Source organism: Merops nubicus, unplaced genomic scaffold (assembly GCF_000691845.1).
Source record: "Merops nubicus isolate BGI_N331 unplaced genomic scaffold, ASM69184v1 scaffold49455, whole genome shotgun sequence".
Taxonomy (NCBI): Eukaryota; Metazoa; Chordata; class Aves; order Coraciiformes; family Meropidae; genus Merops; species Merops nubicus.
The window spans coordinates 1-7,229 of record NW_008608572.1 but is presented as its reverse complement, the minus strand read 5'-3'; positions in this window follow the sequence as shown (position 1 = coordinate 7,229).

Sequence of the window (7,229 nt, the reverse complement as noted above, 5' to 3'; positions counted from 1 at the left end):
GCAGGCTTGTGGTTACCTTTTATCATCCACCTCCCGTCCCTCTTGATAACAGCCCTGCTGTAAGGTTCCACTCCCACCTCTTGGGTGAATTCCTAAAACACACTGGCTAGCTCAGCTGGAGTTGCTTACTGCAGTTCTTGGGGAGTCCTTAGGACGAAATTGTCTTTTCTGGTCTGAAAATATGAATTAATCTATCTACTTTGAGTGGCTAAATTAGAGAATAACTTGATGTGCATGTGAGGACTTGATGCATGAGCATTTACTGTGAATGATTGTGTGTAAGCAACAGGAGAAGATTTAGAACATTATAGAATGACATTTAAAACTGATATAAGTGTGTTGTCCCAGGGGAGGTTTCCTAGGGACAGTTACTTGTTTCTATACACTCCTATCAAGTCTAAGCTAAGAGGAGCCTGGCAGGATGGTTCCAAAACTGAATAATGTCCTAAGACAATGCTGAGAGTGACCTTGGTCCTTGTTTTCCCTTTGTGGGCACCACGAGCTATGCTCCTGTGACAACATGCCAAGTCAGCAGCTGAAGGACAGAGCTCCTGTGCAGATTGGAACCCCCCTCCCTGGAGGCCCAGCAAGCAGCAGTGGGGCTGCTGGGCTGACCCTTTAACCAGGACTGTTGTTAACAGTTAGTTTTTGTTTCAGATGGCGCCTGCACCTGGAGTGCCAGCTCCCCTCACTGCAGTGGATTAAAGCTCAGATGGATACAGCAGATTCACTTTGTGTGGCTAAAATGAAGTAACAATTTGGAGGCCATGTAAAAACAGGCAATGTAAGAAATTTTCATGTGAACATTAATGTATGAACATTAATGTAAAAAGACACATTTAGTTTCTAAAGGTTTTTTCCATTTTATTAATAAAGAATGGTGGGCTTTTCGGGCATTGTTAGAACAATTTCCATGCATTTTATTTTCTATGACAGCTTTGCTGATTTCCCACCCCCCCAGGTAGACATGCCAACAATACTGGCTGATAACAGTAATTGTCAATGGTAATTACAGTATCCAACCATGACATATAGTTTCTGCATGATAAGTCCTTATGTGAAGACTCTGCAAAAAGAGGCAGCAGATTGTGAGCCTCCTGCAATATGTGACAGAGAAGATTCTGTCATGCTGTGTTACTTACTTCTGTCTCTGGCACTGTGATTTATTTTACCTAAACTAAGATGGAAAATATTGTCGCTCTTGTTTAAAGAGCAATCCAGTCTGTGTTCCCTAAGTGTATATATACCTGCTGAATGCTTGAGGGGGGTTGGGGACATGGACCATTAAGTTTGACAAATACTGTTGTTCTTTGTCTAACGGAAAGGGGAAAGAGAAGAAAGCATAGGAACAAATTCTGTCTATATTATGTGTTTTCAATGCTGCCAGAAGTCCTGTTGGTGTTGCTTCTGCTTGCCTTGAAGACCTTCAGCTGCAGAGGCTCTTAAAACAGCCTGTATTTAAACCAGTGTTCTTTGAAGTCTATAAAACCAGAAATGAACATCTGTTTGTATGTTAGGACTTGACTGAGTGCTACAACTGGACGCCATGTGGAGAATCCTTAGCTGATTATGGAAATATACAGAGAAGGAGGTAAATATTCTCTATCGCTTTATCCTGAAGGAGTTTTTCCCTTGGTCTGTTAGAATCTTCTATTTTAAGCTGTAGAAGCCTGGACAAATTAACAAAACAAACTTCTACACTGTCAATATTACACTCACTGTAACCTGCCAAGCTGTGCTAGGGACTGGTTCAGTACTCCATTAAGTATTTTAGATTCTTCAGTGCAGGAAAACCAGAAAGGTTTTCAGTCTTTCTTAAATGTTATAAATTGCTAGTGGTCAAACTGAATATACAGGAAGCAGGAAGGAGACTCCTGCTGCAAAGTAGTCAGCACCCCTATTTTATACCTGGTGTTAAGGACTGCAGTATCATGTTTCTCAGATTAAGTGCCACAACATGCAGTTTTGAGGTAATAGGAATAGCAGAGGCTGAGGGTAGAAACTGCAAAGATTAACCAGCTAGATTAGCTCTTGCTCTACTACTAGAAATATAAATTGTAAAGTGCTGTAATCCAGACAACATTCTCCTGTAACTGCATTGCCCAACTCAGGGATTTTTCCTTGAGGATGAATATTTGAAAGAAAAGGTCTAGGGTTTGCTACACCCATTTTAATTTATTACAGTGCTTAGTATATGTTGATTTCCTTAATTGCTACAATTTGCTGATTTGACTTGATCCTTAAGTCGCCCTGATTAATGTGATCTTGGTAACTGTGAAAGGGGAAACTTCTTAAGTTTGAAGACATGGAGTGATACCTGCTTCTTTTTCTCCTGTTTGCAGTATCTGCTTTTATATTTTTTCCCTGCAGAGTTGCTTGGTTTTCCTTAGGTGTAACTCATATGGTGGTGAGGACACCTCAGATTCAGTGCTTCATGACAAGATGTAAGGAGCTTTACAACATCAAACCACTCAGCTTAATAGAGGGCTCAGGAACGATGTTACACTAACAAACCAGTTTGGATGCAGATGGGAGAAATACAGTAATCACAAGACTGATTATTATTTAATGTCAAAAGTAATAAAGATTATTTAAACATGTTCAACTATTTTGCATTGTTCTATGTACACTTAACAAAAAATGCATAATTTGTATTCATGACTTCCTTTTCTCCTGAAGTAGCCAGCAGTCTGATAAGTGTAACAGGTGCCTCCTAAAACTGGGTTTCTGTTCTCCAATATTCTTCCGGGCAAGGATGTCTTGGATTCCTCTGATGCAATTCTATTTTATTGGTAAATAGTCTGTGCTAACTGTTCCAATGTAGGACTGTCCTCCCTACATGTAATAAAGTAGTGAATTACTAATTAAGTGGTTTACTTAACACTGAAAACAACTGCATGAAAATAGAAATGGGTGGACATAAGAACATGATTCTTATTTTAGGCTTATTGGTCTGTATTCTACTTATTACACTAGGGCCAATCTAGAGTAATGGATAGCAGAGTCCTGTGAACTGAATGGAAGGCAGAATAGACTCCCACAGTCTGAATTCTTTTATCAACATCATTTTTACCTTTCATGTTTTCATTTCATGGATTATATCAATTATTAAGTGTACATGATGAAAAGTAGAGTAATTTGCTGGGATAAAGCCAATGTAATGTGGCTTCAAGGAGCATACAGGGAAGGAAAAAACCCTAAATATATTTATAATAAAAGTGCTAGCAGAGAAAGCATGTATAGTTCCCTGAAATAGGGTGGTGAAATTGCCATTGCAAAAGAAACACAGAGACATGGTTCTTTTAATAATTCTTCACCCTTTTACTGTTCTCCCTGCTGAGACTGCTAAATGCTTTATTGGCCTGAATGACAATAACATCATCCCTGCCTTGAAATGCAAGAGCTGTTATTATAATGTTCACCCTTGTCTCTATGGTTGGGGGAAAGAAAGCTACACAAATAACAAAAGTGATTATTTGTGCATTGGGAACTTTGTCCCAGATGGCACACAGGAGTGCGAAAAATCCGAGATAATTGTCATTTATATGTTGGTTTTGTGGAGTTGGGTTTCACCTATTTCTGCAATATCTCAGTGGGAAGTTACTCACTTGAATATATGGGTTTAATATATGCCCCTTTATGTTTTAATTTAGTAGTCTTTGTTGTAAATACACGATTACAGTAGAAAATGTGATTTTTAAAGAGAAGGATAGCTGGTGGGTCTTTTTTGTTGGTGCTGCCTCCTGTACTTTGAGTAGTACGACCATAAGCAGAACAACCTAAACTTGCAGAGCCAGAAAGGGGGCAAGGCTACCTTTTGACTGAGACACTGGACTAACTCCCCAAGTTTTTCCTTACCACTATTTGTAGGATTCAGTTGCATTCAGAAGAACAAATGTTTTACTCTTTATCTACAAAGACAACATTTCTTAAGCTCTGGGAGTCTCACTTAAAGTGAGGCTGAAGTGTAACAATCACAAAGCATTAGCCCTGGAGGCAGCGCTGGAAGGCCTGGGGTGATAATGCTATAGGGCATAAGGGGTGTAAAGTATAGGCTGTCTGTCTCTATACATTCCTCTTTCTATATGGGGAAACAGGACTCTGTCCTTCTGGGTCATCCAGCTCTTCCCCTTTGTTTCTACCATTAGGGCGAGGATGAGACTGGAGAGCAGGAGCACCTCTGGAGTTCAGTTAATGAAGGAGTTTCCCACTAGGTGGTAGTGAAGAGAGTCATGTCACACATACTGGTCAGTGAACACTTTCATAATTCTTATCCGGGGGAATCCTACAAGGCTCTTACAAGTGGAGTAGCCTAACCTAGTTCTGAGCTACACTATACTGTTAAAAATGGAACTAGATTTTTTTTTTTTTTTGCTCCCCTTCCCTTTTTGCTCATTTCCACACTATTTGTTCCAAAACCAAGCAGTGTTGACAACTCTACCTGTCTTGTCCTCTCCTGGAAGGTGAAGTGTCTGCATGAAGCTACTGTGGTTCTCTTTGTCCCTCTATTATAGCAGCATCAAGACATGGTTAGCTAAATGTCATCTGATGACATTTAAGCAATTTGGAGGTGAAGACTCATTGTAGCCAGTACTTTTCAGCTGTTTTTTTCTCCACCATCCTTGCCTCTGGGAGCTACCCTTCAGAACATATAAAGAAAAAACAAAACAAAACCAACTCACCTTATTTTTGTTTGCTGCTAATTTTGAAATACTTTGACAGGTCTAATTAATGCATTAGTCTACATCAAAGGTTCCAGACAGAACAGGTATTCTGAAAATTCTGAAAAAAGGACTTTGTAATCTCAGAGAAAACTGTCACTGGAATTCAGAGTAGAGCTCTTGCAGGTCCAAAGAAAGACTGTACAAAAGATATGCTGAGAAAATTATCTGGGGATTGCAAGCAGTGCTCAAATTTGCTGTAAGAGCAGTTGCTGGGTCTGCAAGGAGGAATAAATTTCTCCTGTGGATTCATCCCACCACTATCCTGTAATGATAGAGCAAGCTGGTGAAATCATTTAGTAGTCTAGTCACAAACCCTGAGTTGCTGAAAAAAAAATGATACTTTAATTGCTCATCAACTATAAATCATTTGTGCCAAATTAATGTGCTGGAAATTTTGCAAGACTGAGAAACTGGAAGCTATTTCAGTAAGGACATAAAGCAGGGGTATTGTTTCGTAGATACCAGTATCAGTTTTACATCTTATTCTCAAGGGAAAAAAAAATCAAGAAAGGCTCTTTAGTACCAAGACAAGGCTGAAGCACTGATCTATCTTTTCCTGCATAGATTCTAAAGGATGGCTTTTTTTCCTCTTGCATTTGCTCTGTCAACATCAGTGAAAAGAGCAGCATGAAAACAGGCAGCCCAGAGACACTGGGGTTGCATCACAGCTAAGTGAGAATTCCAAATTATTTGCCCATTTTTCTAATTGCTACTGTAGATTTTTTCTGCTGTGCTGAGGGAGAATAAAGGCAGGGAAATCCTCCATTGTGTGAATCCTACCCAGAACCTGAGCATCTTTTTTTACCAGGGGATATGTGGGAATACCAGAATTTCCACCAAAACTGCTAGACTAGGCTGTGTACCCTGCAGTCCCAGCTGCTGAGCATGACTTGCTTCTCTCTTCTTGCATTGTATCCCCCAAAGTTTTCTGTACCTACTTGGGACCCTTATCAATGTCTAAAGGGCGGGTGTCCAGAGGATAGGGCCAGACTCCAGACTCCTTTCAGTGGTGCCCAGTGACAGGACAAGAGCTACATGGTCAAATAGGGGAGAAAGTTTTTCAAGGTAGCTCAGCCTGAGCTGGATGAGAAGAAATGTTAGCACTACTCACCATCTAATCCTTTCAGCACACCTGGCTGCCATGACTGATCCCAGCAGGGATCCCAGTAAGTTAGTTGTGCTGCTTTGAGTATTCCCACCTCACAGTTGATAAATCCCATTTTCAAGCAGATTTTAGTAAGTGGGTAGAGTGCTGATTATGTCAGGAGCAATAAGGCAATTCCTGTCCACAAGGCTAAAGGGCTGTGAAAAGCAGAGGATTTGGATGCTGAAGTGTGACAAGCCAAATCATAAAGCTACAGGCATATGGGGGAGACACCTTCGAAGTCCAGCACCTTCTTACTAAAAGCACTGCTTAACTGAAGCACAAGAATCCCTCCACCGAGAGCAAGGAAGTTGTGATGCTGGCAGAATCTTCCTTCTGCTGTGCCCCAAACCTCAGGTGGCTGAACATTGCAGTTTCCTCTTTATTGATGAAGAAACCAAGACGAAGTGAGCCACAGAAAGTTATGCAGGCAGCCAGTAACAGAACTCAGGAGAAAGGAGCCGTTACTTACTTTTAATGTTGTGTCGTGACGATACATCAGCCTAAGGTTTTTTTTTTTCATTTAAAAGAATAAACAAGAGGGACAAAATGGAAATAATTTATTAAATCCACTAATAAACTGGAGGGGGATCCAAATGCCATTTTAGAAGCATCTCTGTAGATGCAGACGGAATGTCCCAGTGCCCTATTTTTCCTTATTATTTTAGCAATATGATATTAAGGCATAGAAATTCTCCAGACTTTTGAAAACAAATACCTAGTTTTACCAGACCTGGGCATTGTTCTTCTATTTATATAATGCAGTTGCATAATTTCCAGCTAAGTCAAAATTAGCTCTTCTCCCTTCCAAGCTAAAAAGAACCATGAATGAGGCTGCACAGCTGGACTGCAACAATTGCTCCAGGCCCCCAAAGCCCCGTTCACAGACTGCTGCAAGTGGAGTAACAGGAGGTAGGGCTTACTCGAGTGAGCAAACTTAACGTAAGATACTGGTTCTGCATTTGGCAGAAAGACAATCAAGGACTGAAGAGCTGGCAGCAGCACTGCAGAAAACGGGGGAGAAAACCGGGATCAACAGCTGCGTGTTCCCCTGCCTGGGACTTGCAGAGTTTTAATACAGGGCATATAATAACATGAAGCATACGATTTTTAGTTGGTCCAAGTATCTTGAATGTTGTTTTCCTTACTTAAAGTATTTTGAGCACTTGATCCTATTTATTTTGCTACTTGCTTTGTTTAAAAGGTAACCAATTCAGAGGTACAGCAATCTCCAGAAGCACACTGTGAGTTTAAGTCAAGCACTCGGTTTTTATGACTTGTCTTACCTGAACTTTGCATTTACCACCTAACTCTCCTCCCGAGGAAGCCCCACCACCGCAGCGCTCGCAGGACTGGGGCAC